Source organism: Neophocaena asiaeorientalis, unplaced genomic scaffold (assembly GCF_003031525.2).
Source record: "Neophocaena asiaeorientalis asiaeorientalis breed wild unplaced genomic scaffold, Neophocaena_asiaeorientalis_V1.1 scaffold397, whole genome shotgun sequence".
Taxonomy (NCBI): domain Eukaryota; kingdom Metazoa; phylum Chordata; class Mammalia; order Artiodactyla; family Phocoenidae; genus Neophocaena; species Neophocaena asiaeorientalis.
In genome coordinates this window covers 148,866-161,229 of record NW_020173231.1, presented here as the reverse complement: position 1 = coordinate 161,229, position 12,364 = coordinate 148,866, and the positions used below count along the sequence as shown (strand labels likewise).

The following is a 12,364-nucleotide window of genomic DNA, read 5'->3' as shown; positions in this document are numbered from 1 at the left end:
AGACAAGGTAGTGATGAGATTGCCTCAGAGAAAGTATAGTGTGTGAGGAGTGAGAGGTGGGTGTGGGTCAAGCCTCAGTTGTTGCTGATCAGATAAATAAGGTGAGGATCCTTTATTGAAAAAAGAGCCTTTGAGACTTACTGTGTCTTAGGCATTGCTCAAGGTAACCAGACGTGGTTTACAGTCTCTAACCTTGTCCATCAATTCATCCATCCACCCATTTATCCTTCCTCTCTCCCACCTCCCTCTTCATTTTTTATTGTCATTCTTGGGTTGTGTTATATATTTGCCGGTATTTAGTGACACACCTCCCCTATATGCTCTTAATTCCTGACTCTAGAATTGCTTAGTGGCCAATGTGTTTGACTTTCCAACCTTCATCCCACACCAAATGATGGCTCTAGGTCACCACAGCATCTCTTTCTCTAGGGGTTGATAGAGGCATTGCCAATAAGAGATGAAGAGTAGTTAGCTGTGAGGCTTGGAGGAAGATTTCTTGGCTCCTAAGAAGATACAAGGAGAGTGTCCATTCTTTTTCATGACTCTGCTTGGAGGTGATTTCTAGACCTGGATGTCACACCCTGATTAAGGGTCAGCCTGGAGGCAAACTTGACATTCTGAGAAGGGTGGATCTGAGAGATGGATGGAACCACCCATTTAAGCTGCTCTACTTGTTGATTTCTTGTAATGCCTGAGAATTATTTTATTTTATTATTTTTTTGGCGGTACGCGGGCCTCTCACTGTTGTGGCCTCTCCTGTTGCGGAGCACAGGCTCCGGATGCGCAGGCTCAGCGGCCATGGCTCACGGGCCCAGCCGCTCCGCGGCATGTGGGATCTTCCTGGACCGGGGCACAAACCGTGTCCCCTGCATCGGCAGGCGAACTCTCAACCACTGCGTCACCAGGGAATCCCCGTGAGAATTATTGTTTTATTGTTAAAGCCTTTTGAAGTAAAGGTTTCTGATACTTGCAGCTAAAAAGCATCTTATCTGATACACCTTGCATTCTTTCCTAAAGGACTTAGCTCTTTTAACAACAGTTAAGATATTCCTTGAACTTTGTTTAAGCAATTCTTGTGCGCCTTTTCATTTATATTTTAATGATGCAACATATTCAGATTTAGCCGTAGATCCTAAAGTCAGACTCGTGTTCACTAGGGAAGCTGTGGGTTGGTGTAGAGTAGTGGGAGGTGTTAAAGAATCTGACTATAAATATCTTTTGGCAATACCTGATTAATATGGCTATTATTAAATATTATATAATATGTCTAGGATTCTTTATTATTGAAGAAAAAGTTTATGTTTAAATCATATTATAGTCCTCTGTTATTCATGAGAGGTATTTTGTAGAAACACATGCAGTACATCACTGACCACAAATTTATGTACTGCTTTATCTAAATCACTTCCTGTTGTAGATACTGTTTAAAATCTGAAAAGGGAAACATATGTTTTGAAAAAATGGAACTGACATTATATATTTCTTTTTGCAGCACTTTTTTGCTTGTGTAATATAGGTCAAAAACATATTGATTGAATTTTCTCCTAAAATCATCTTATCTCTTTGAGGTATAGGATTGGGGTTGGTTGGGGAGGGGAGATGGGAACTAATAAGTTGGGCCTGATGATTAGTTGTAGTTCCTGGGACTTAAAAATATTTTTGTTCCCAACTTTTTAATTAAAATTTTCAACATACAGAAAAATGGAAAGAATAATCTCCTATAGTAATCTCCCATATCAAAAATTTACTTACCCAGTAATTAGCAACAACATGCCATTAGTTTTTCCCTTTATATGGGAATATGCCTACATGTACACGTTTTCTGAATTATTTGAAGGTCAATTGCATCATGACCCTCTACCTTTATTGAGAAATGTAAGTGGTTATGAATGAGATGCAGCAGTCTCTACATTGTCTATGAATATCCTAATAATTCTGTGGCTCTTACTTACTAAAAAGATTTTTATCATTAAGGTCAGGTAATGTAATTCTGTTTCTCAGCCATGGTTTACTTTTTCATCCACTTATCATCTGTCTAAGCTCATTCTGGCTGCTGTAATAAGATACCATAAGCTGGGTGGCTTATCAACAACAAAAATTTATTTCTCACAGTTCTGGAGGCTGGGAAGTCCAAGGCACCAGCAGATTCGGTGTCTGGTGAGGGCCCACTTCCTAGTTGGCTGTCTTTTTGCTGCAGCCTCACTCACCTGGCGGAAGGGGTTGCGGGAGCTCTCTGGGTCTCTTTTACAAAGGTGTTAACCTCATTCATGAAGTCTCTGCTCTCATGACCTGTTCACCTCCCAAAGGCCCCATCTTTGTGGAACATAAAATCTGAGTTTGGGTCAGTGAAATACTAACTTAGTAATGATAATCAGAGCATAGATTTTATACTATGTTTAATAGTCTTTCCTTTATTTAAAGAATTTCAAGGTACCCAACGGTTCAGTTTTATTTAGAAGAACCTGTCTCTGATTTGGAGGATCGGGAGTGCGATTGCAATTCTACGTCCAGCTGGGGAAGAATGATGCGTTAGGGTGGGAATGAGACATGGAAAAGGCAGGACAGGATTTGCTGGTGGGCATGACGTTTACGTGCACAGGATTCACTTGTGGTTGTGCTTCCAGAGGAGAATTCTTGAGAATTTCTGGTCAGCCTCTATCACCCTGTATGAAACAGCATGGATAGTGCTGGAAGCCACGGTTGATGGCACATCGAGAGTGCTGGGTTTACAGCAGTGACTTACCAGCACTGTGAGGGGCAGAGGGCCGGTTTCCTCAGGATGCTTTTGTGAAATTGCCAGGAAACCTGTCCAGAAACCAGCCCTAACTCTGTAGCTTGTCTGTATTAGTTAGATGTAGTTAGAATGAGCCATTAGAAAAAAATAGCAAGTTATGAAGCAGGCCATACAATGGTTAGTTTTCATTAGCTAGTGTCAGTAAAATTGAATGTGCCTCCCTCATTACTGGGAGGAAACATGTGGATCTGTGCTCACTGCAGTCAGCCTTCCTCAGTGTCCTTTTCTTAAGCACAAGTAGACAAGTTGGATGCTTGAGAAAGCAAACTGAGGATTTTCTATTGAGAATTTAGGCTGCTTCTCACAGGCTAGAATGGCCATGATGGGGCAATAATTATAAAAGATCCTGAGACACATCACCTCAGTGTTGTGATAACAGGCGGCACCAGTGGTCCAGGAACTACTTTCAGAAAGGCCTTTTAATTCTCAACTTAAGTGAGGGACTAAAGAACCCGGGGAGGTACCTGCCACCTGGGTTTGCATTGCGCTTTGCTCTGCATTTCTTTTTTTTAACATCTTTATTGGGGTATAATTGCTTTACAATGGTGTGTTAGTTTCTGCTTTATAACAAAGTGAATCAGCTATACATGTACATATGTCCCCATAGCTCCTCCCTCTTGTGTCTCCCGCCCACCCTCCATATCGCGCCCCTCTAGGTGGTCACAAAGCACCTAGCTGATCTCCCTGTGCTATGTGGCTGCTTCCCACTAGCTATCTGTTTTACATTTGGTAGTGTATATATGTCCATGCCACTCTCTCACTTTGTCCCAGCTTACCCTTCCCCCTCCCCGTGTCCTCAAGTCCATTCTCTACATCTGTGTCTTTATTCCTGTCTTGCCCCTAGGTTCTTCAGAACCTTTTTTTTTTTTTTTTTTAAGATTCCGTATATATGTGTTAGCATACGGTATTTGTTCTTCTCTTTCTGACTTACTTCACTCTGTATGACAAAAACAGTGGTTAGATGCCACGAAATAGGTGGCAATGCCTTAACCGTATGCATGTTGTCAGGCCCGAAGGCCTCTTCCATCCTTGTCAAGGGGAGTGCTAACCTTCTTTCTTTTCACACAACACTGCTCTGCATTTCTGTATTGTTTCACCAACTCCATGTGTATCCCTAAGCTGAATAATTATGAAGACAATGATGGATAATTACGAGGATTGGCGTCAGAAGCTCACACACGGAGGAGGCAGTGTTGCCATTGTTCCGGAAAGACTCCCAGAAGAAGAGAAATTGGAGTTTCTGTTCACAGTCTGACCTGAGGCATTCTAAGAGATGACCAGAGGCCACTCAAGCCTCCATTGGGCAAGGTTATGAGTGAGTCCTGATGAATGGGCCTACCTTGGGTGTCTAGCAGAGTTGAACTGTGGGCCAGCCACTGGCAGGCATGTGGGAAGTGGGCTACTGTTCTGCTTCTCAGCACTCCTGTGGCTGATGGTCAGCTCTCTACAGAGGTTAGCTGGACACTTGTGTGGGGCAACTGGGGAGTCTCAGCAGAGCCCAGGCACCCAGAGGACAGCAGTGCCTTAGCAGGTGGTCCACATCCACCCTGGAGGAGGGATCTGGCTGTGACGCTCACTGGTGCCCCCAGTGGTAGTGTGCTGGCATGGAAGAGCCGAGCACTGGAGAAGAACGGGGATACAAAAGACACCCCACCCCATCCGAGGCTCTGCTGTCCGTGGTTTCATTTACCTATGGTTAACCACAGTCAGAGAATATTAAACAGAAAATTCCAGAAATAAACAATGCCTACGTTTTAAATTACACACTCTTCCGAGTAGCGTGATGAAATCTTGCGCCATCTCACCCAGGATGTGAATCAACCCTTTGTCCGGCATATCCTGCCCATGAGTCACTTAGTAGCTGTCCCGGGTATCAGATCCACTGTTGAGGTTTCACAGTGCTTGTGTTCAAGTCACCCTTGGTTTACTTAATAGCGTCCCCAAAGCATGAGAATACTGATGCTGGCGGTTTGGATGTGCTAAAGAGAAGCTGTAAGGTGCTTCCTTTAAGTGAAGCACCTTAGGTGGAAGGTGAAAGTTCTTGACTTTAATAAGGAGAGGAAAAAAATTGTATGCTGAGGTTGATTAGATTCATGGTAAGAATGAATCTTCTCTCTGTGAAATTTTGAAAAAGGAAGAAAATTTGTACTAGTTTTGTTGTCATACCTCACTTGGCAAAAGTTATGGCCACAGTGTGTGTTAAACCCTTAGTTAAGATGGAAAAGACAATACATTTATATAATAAGATACTTTGAGAGAGAGACCAATTTTATATAACTTTTATTACAATACATTGTTATAATTGTTCTATTTAATTGTTGATCTCTTACTGTGCCTAATTTATAAATTAAACTTTACCATAGGTATGTATAGGGGAAAAAACATAGTATATATAGGGTTTGGTACTATTTTCAGTTTGAGGCATCCACTAGGGGTCTTGGAATGTATCCCCCATGGATAAGCAGGGGACTACTGTCAGTTGTGACTGCTGTCAGATGCCATGGTATAGGGAGCTGGTGGATCATTGCTTTGAGCTGTATTTTGTGAATTAACATATTGTTTTATAGAGAACCTAGCCGTAGAAGCCTGGGGAGGAAAAAAATATGGATAAGTAAATGACATGAATTTTAGAGTGTATATTTTTGAAAATGGTTTAAGAAATTTAATTATGCTTGTGACAAATGTAGTCTGATTTATTTTGATAACTGAAGTGTAGCATACTAAGGAAGAGATTGTAGAAATAATGTGTAAGATTGTAGTTTAGTCATAACTTTGAATTGGAATGATATTAAGACACATATCTTTTGGACATATACCTTTATTCTTATGTTGACCAAAACAAACGGCTCCAGAGCCAGATTTCTTGATTTTGAATTCTGGCTCTGCTGCTGGGATGACTTTGGCTTAACCTTTTCGGCTTCAGTTTCCTCCCGTTATGATTGTTATTGTTTCTGTAGAGCAGGTAGGTGCAGTGTGCCTAAACATTTCTTACCGTGTCAAGATATAAATAACTTTTATTTTATTTCTAACAGGGACCTCCGAAACAATCTTATTAGTAGTATAGATCCAGGTGCCTTTTGGGGACTGTCATCGCTAAAACGATTGTAAGTGTTTGAATTGCTGACTTTATGAGTTTGAACCGTTATAAGTAGCTGTTAACCTACTTTAAACTTTAACACAATAAAAAAGTGCCTTTTTAATAATTTTTAGAAGTTCATCTAGCCAGGTCCTAGATAGAGAAACAGAGTGTTTAATGTAAGTAGCTTAGAAGGCAGTTTATTTTTTACAGTAATATGATTTGTTTGGTGATAGATGGTTGCATCCCTCTTACGGTAGTGAAATCATGATGGTTGGCTTTGCCAGCTGCCATAATCTGTAGATGATTTTCAGGTTATGAATACGTTTAAACAGTCTCTTGTAAATGCCCTAAAAAATTGAGGCCCCTTTCTATTAATGATTTAAAATCTTGCCATTTTTCCATATATTTTCTCTATGTATTATCATTTCAAAACCTAAAGACCAGTTTTTATTATTTCTGAAGCTAAACACCCCTGCTCCCCTTACTGTGCTCATGTCACGGTTGCTGTGTGAACATGCTCATATTGGAGAGGTCACCCTGTGCTCAAGCCATGTGGACTGTCCCACCACCCTTTATTCCTTCTAAATGCATTTATTAAGTGCGGGCTGCTTACTTATGCTCTGACTTCTCTGGAAGAGCTCACAGACTCTTGGGGGCAAATAGATAATGCAAATACATCCTAAATAATAATGATAGTAATCTGCCAGGGAAAGGAGGGGGACCACCTTAGAGGGGAATGACCTGCCTTGAGAGCGGCCAGCTGTTAGATTTGACCTTGCCCCTGAGGGGTGAAGACATACTGAAGAATAACAGAACGAGCATCCTAAGCAGAGCGGACATAGGTGTGAAAGAACATGTCCTTTGGCCAGAGCTTCAAGTAGAAAGGGGGAAAAAACGTTGGGAGATAAGCTGACCAGGGGGGAACTAGGCTTTTGATGCTCTCCTGCCACGTTGAAGAATTTCGAATCTATTTGTTAGACAGCAGGGACTGGCAGAACTTTTTCATTGTGGAGTTGATGTGATGAGATTTGTGGCGTCAGAGTTGCAGTGGATCAAGCTGGGTTTAGAGTTCAGTAAAAGTAATGTATCAACCAGGTATAGCAATGTAATCGAAGTGGGAAGACAGAGATCAGCATCAATTCAGTTACAAAAAAATTCATTGATTCTATCCTGTGTGCCCAGTAGTGAGCCAGGCTCTAGAGATACAAAGGGAACTCAGGAACTGCTTGGAAGGTTTGCAGTTCAGTGGAATCGTTATATACCAACCAAGAACCTGAATATGGAATTGGAATATACTTCCGGAGAGATGGAGCAGTAGCTGGAGTTCAGCTGCTAAGAGTCTTTGAAGCTGTTAGGACTCAGCCATACTGACACAGGCAGGGGCATGGAACACGGCCATCAGTAGGCTACGTGCATCTCCAGAAACAGGCATTCGGGAGTGGAGGGGTAGCAGCTAACTGAGCTTGATGTATAACAATGAGTCATTTTCTTGTTTCTTACTGGGGCAAACTGACATCATGTTTGGATGGAATGTGAGTCCTCATGTGGGGAACAGGAGTGTAGGTGCTAGACGTACCCTATCAAACTCTGGGGCTGAGGCTAAACCACCTTTGTTTCCACAGTCCCTCCTAGTGATTTTGATGCTGAAGTTAGAGAACTTCTAGAATATTTTCCTTCCAACTTGTTTTTCCAAAAGGAGGGAGGAGTGTGGCATCATATGGCCAGACAAGTCCACTCATTCTCTCCTGTGATCCACACCACTGTGTTCTGTTTTCTGGTAATAGGGAGATTAATACTGATAATATCTCCATGTCAAGGTAGAGATTGAATGAAACTTGACTGTTAATAAAAAGCAGGTTCATCAGGATGTTTCACGGATACTATAGAATATCTTAGGTTCTCCATCCAGTTCTTTATCCTTCAGTAAATAATTTTTCAAGTACTACTATCCAAAATAAATATAATTCTTGTTCAGTAGCACTTAATTACTATTATTGTCCCAGATGTTGCCTTAGAATTTTTTCATTGCATTACACATTAAGTAGTCTCTTGTGTTCTTGCCTAGGGAGGTAATTGTCATTTATAATGTTCTTCCCACTAGAAAATTCATTCTTAATTCCAAACAGCTAACTTGTAATTGAACTTATGGTATCAGCTTGTAAGCTGAGAGAATCCTATACGTAAACTCAATGAGATATAAAGATATTCTGCTAGTTGCTTCTAGATTATAGGCAGTTTTTCTTATGAGGCCTTCAATCATTCATTCATTTCAATTGTGCATCTCACTTGGCAGCCACATGTAAAGTATTTTTGTAAGTGTCCCATGCCTTTGCCTTTATTTTATAGATAATTTGGATCAGGAAGATTAAGTGGCTTTCTGAAGAATAAACTACCAGAAGTAGGTAAAACCTAGACCCGTCCAGTTTCTCCTTTGCTTTATCAACAAATTCAAGCTGATTCTCAATTCAAATGAAAACCCATTACCGATACATAAATTCCATTTTAAATAGGTATAGCTGTAATGAAATTGTTTCCCAAAGAATCAGTGGTAGTTACACCATTTAAAGCTCAGAATTGAGACAGGATAATGAATAGAGCACAGAAATGCTAGTTTAAGCAACACTTCACAAGATGATGCCTAATTTTCTTAAACAGTAAAGCCCAGAAATAGAGGAAAATCAGCTGGAATTTTAAAAAAGTCCCACACGATTAAAAATACTTAACGTTAATATTCTGAGGAGCTGGAGCACAGCAGATGCAGATAAAGACTTTCATTGCTTAAGATTTTTTTTTTTTAATCAAAAGTTTCCATAAGAAAGGGAAGGCAGTGCTATGAAATTTTTGGAAACCAGGATTACCTAAACTAGCTTTTGAAATAGCTAGAGGAAAAAGTTAATGAGTAGGTACCGGATTCAAATGCAAAGTCTTTGTAATTTCTCTCGGACTAATACATTTTTTTCCCCATTACTAGGTATACAATTTAGAATCAGTTTTAATTTAGAAATGGGTGGTACAAGTCTCTAAAGAGTAACTCAGAGTGAAATTCAAAGAATATATGCTTTTCTATTACAGAGAATAATATGGGCATTGAAGAAAATATGATAAAAATATTTTTAAAATTTGGTTTAGAAAGTTTGTTTTAGTTCTTTTATTGAAATTCAGAATGATCAATAATTTAAAATCTAACAACCGAGAAAAATTAAGATTAATTGTTTTAGGGCTTTCATACTAAATCCACTGATGGAAAATGTTGCAAGCCATGCTGTCTCATTTGAAGAAATTGTCAGTTACCTCCCAATTAAAATGTAATCTGATTGAAATGTAAAATTGTATTCACTGTGCTTGGTGTGAAGAAAAATAGTGTAGAAAGATAGAACAAAATACTAAAATTATCACACAGTTAAAAGGAAAAAAGTTTCATGGCTTGAGGAGAAGAAAAAAATGGATAGAAAATAACATTTGATAGGAACTGTAAGAAGTTAGGAGTGACTGGAAAAAATGGGCCGTTACCTAGATATAGTTATAAAGTAATTTGACTTGGAGCATAAATGACAAATCTGTAAAATAAAAGCTAACTCAGTTGTTTTTTTTCATTACAGTCAAAACTTCTGAGTATTTAAGGAATGAAATTAGAAAGCATTAAGTTTCAGATGTTCTTGAGGAAGTTAGTTTCGGCATTTTGGTAATTTGCCCTTTTACCCATTGTCCGTTGGATGTTGCCTGAGATCAGGCTCTGTTCCCTAACTTAACCTAGCATGATTAGCTGTGTAGATCATCACAGACAGTAAGATGGAGTCTCATTTTTACTACTTCGGTTTTATCTTGAGTCATTTGACAGGAGTAAATGCTTGAAATATCAAGGGCACTGTAATTAAACAGTGTTTAGCCTGTATGTGCCAGAAGTAAGTGAAAGCAAGGATAATTTCTTCTCTCAGTGCTGCACTTGAGATAGGTGAATATTTCAGAGATGCTTAAAAGATAGGACTTGTGTGATACCTGGGTGCCATTCTTGAATATTGAATGTATGAAACCTTCATTAACCAAGAGAACTAATTGAAGACACTTTTTCCCTTTCTCTCTAGGGATCTGACAAACAATCGAATAGGGTGTCTGAATGCAGACATATTCCGAGGACTCACCAATCTGGTTAGGCTGTAAGTACCTCTTTCTTTCGTATTATAATACAAGGAAGCATTTGAACCAGTACCCAAATTTTTATGACCACCTATATGTTTAATATTAAAATAACAACTGTAGAGGTTACAGAAGTGGTAGGATATAAGGAGCTGGAAATTTAATCATGGAGATATAATGTCATCAGAACATAACAATGCATTATATCCTCCATCCCAAACACACACACACACACCACACACCACACACACATGCACACATGCACACACACACACACACACACACACACACACACACGATGTATACCCCCGGGAACATGTCCACATTGAGAGACGTGATCAAAGCTTTGCCACTTTGGGAAAATTTCTTGGAAGAGATGAAACTTGAGCTGATGGTCCAGATCATTAGAAAGGAAAAGAAGTCAAGCAAATGATAAAAGGAGGTAGAAATAAGAGTGAGGCCAGTCTGTCAAGGTGAAGGCCATTGGACTTAGGAGTAAAATGACCATCTGAATCACACCTCTGACCTTGTGATTATAGGTGAGTTGTTTAGCTTTTCTCTTTTTCAAATGAAAAAGTAGATTAATAAAGTAAGTAAGTAAAGTAAGTTTACTTAATTAATAAATAAAGATTAATAATACCTCAAAGTTATTATAAGGATTAATTAGCATTTGAATTATCTATACCTATATCTTATAATTTGTATCTAATATAAGTGCAGAACTTTGTATATGCCATCAAATATATTTTAATTTTATTTTTAAAATGGACTCTGAGAGTAACTAGAATTAAGTTCAGTTATCTATAATAGAGCTTTATACAAGACCATATGAAAAGCAGACTGAAGCTTAGAACTCATTCAACCCTAGGAAGCCACTGAAAGACATTGATGTGGGAAAATGGCATAAAATCATGATTTAGAGAAGAGCAATCTAGAAATAGGGTGCAGGGTGAAATGCAGGATTTAGGGGTAGAAGTTCTAGTATTGAGATCACCTATGCCTGGTTCTTTCTCTTTGTAGCTTTTTAGAATGTTTCTTCTGTTTCGTTCAAGTTAACTTTGAAAAAGCTATAGCGGCTTAAGTAGTGAGATCATTTCATCTGTACAGTAAGGGAGGGGTCTCCAAATCACCTGCCAGAACAGAATAAAGTTACTCCTGCTTCTTAGTCACCAAATTTGTATTTTTCAGTGTGCCCTTTAATTCTGGAGGAAAGATAGTTGGCCAAGTTTATGTTTTTAAACAAAAGATTGATTTGGTGTACAGCTTTACTCATAGAGAGAAATTAATTAAATCAGTTACGGTTTCCCTTTTTGTAACTGGATTACAAACAATTTCATTTCAGTGCTTTCATTATCTCGAGAGTTTTGTATTTTGGGTTTTGAGGAATGTATAAGAATTGGCAAATTGAGGCGTTTATGGAGAAAATTTGTTATACTTTTGGGTAGCTATGAATCCAATAATGAAAAAGGTAGTCTGAAGTTTTTTGACCGTTTTCTTGACTTTGGTTTCAGATGGATATGTAGCTTTGGTCTAGGGATTTTTGACCCATCAGCAAATGTTCTTTAGGCAAAAGAGCTGTGTGGGACAGTGCTTACATTAAGGCAAGTTACTATATGCTTACTATTATTATTATTATTTGCCTCCTGCCTTAAAAGGCAACATTTTTGGAAGTTTTAGAGCTTGGATTGTCTCTTACATTTTTAGCAATTCTCTGATACTTGTGAGAATTTACAGGTCATGGAACACAGTGGACATATATCCAGGTTAATCATTAAAACAGAAATAGCACTACCACGTTTCCTACTTTGAGATTGATTGAGATGCTTTTGTAGCCCATGTAATAATAGATGATGGTGGCTCTTTTTTTTAAGAAAACAAATCCACAGTTTTATATATTTACTTTTCATTAAGTTTAAATCCATGAAGGGTATAGTGTCACACGGATTCTCTGTCCAATGGCCTTAGCAAGGAGGTTGCTTTGGAATTTAGAATGAACCATGATGCCACTGTTTCCATAAGCATAAGTTATCTTTTCCCAGATTACTCTGGTTTTGTTAGGTTTTCCACCAGGAGTTACTGTGTTGTTCTTTGTTTTGCGCACATCTCCTGCCTAGATAGAATTGTTTCATCTTGAGCATATACACCTTCAGTTTTCAGGAGAGCCGTTTGCTCCCTCTGGTTCCGTAGATCCTGCTTATAGCCAGGAAAAATGGCCTTGGATCACAGCCTTCCAGACATATTTGTCCTGTTAGAAGTCCTGTTCTCAGCAGGCCTCCACAGGGTCCAAGAAGGCTGAAATAGAAAGGGTGATGGTGGCTCTTTTAAATGCAACAGTATGGCATATATAGAACTATACC

General features: G+C 39.1%; 1 protein-coding gene, 1 non-coding gene and 1 pseudogene across 2 annotated transcripts in view; 1 reads left to right on the top strand and 2 right to left on the bottom strand.

Annotated features, from left to right (window-relative positions):
* ADGRA3 (adhesion G protein-coupled receptor A3) overlaps nucleotides 1-12,364 on the top strand; it is a 118,010-nt gene that overhangs the window by 40,325 nt on the left and 65,321 nt on the right. Inside the window, exons 3-4 of the mRNA XM_024745560.1 lie at nucleotides 5,827-5,898; nucleotides 9,956-10,027. The gene's annotated coding sequence lies outside the window, so the exon portion shown is untranslated. The remainder of the gene's footprint in view (nucleotides 1-5,826; nucleotides 5,899-9,955; nucleotides 10,028-12,364) is intronic.
* LOC112400054 (U6atac minor spliceosomal RNA) lies at nucleotides 3,740-3,865 on the bottom strand. The gene has a single exon (XR_003003360.1). It is a non-coding gene; the product is annotated as a U6atac minor spliceosomal RNA (small nuclear RNA).
* Nucleotides 11,920-12,245, bottom strand: LOC112400047 (60S ribosomal protein L35a pseudogene; annotated as a pseudogene).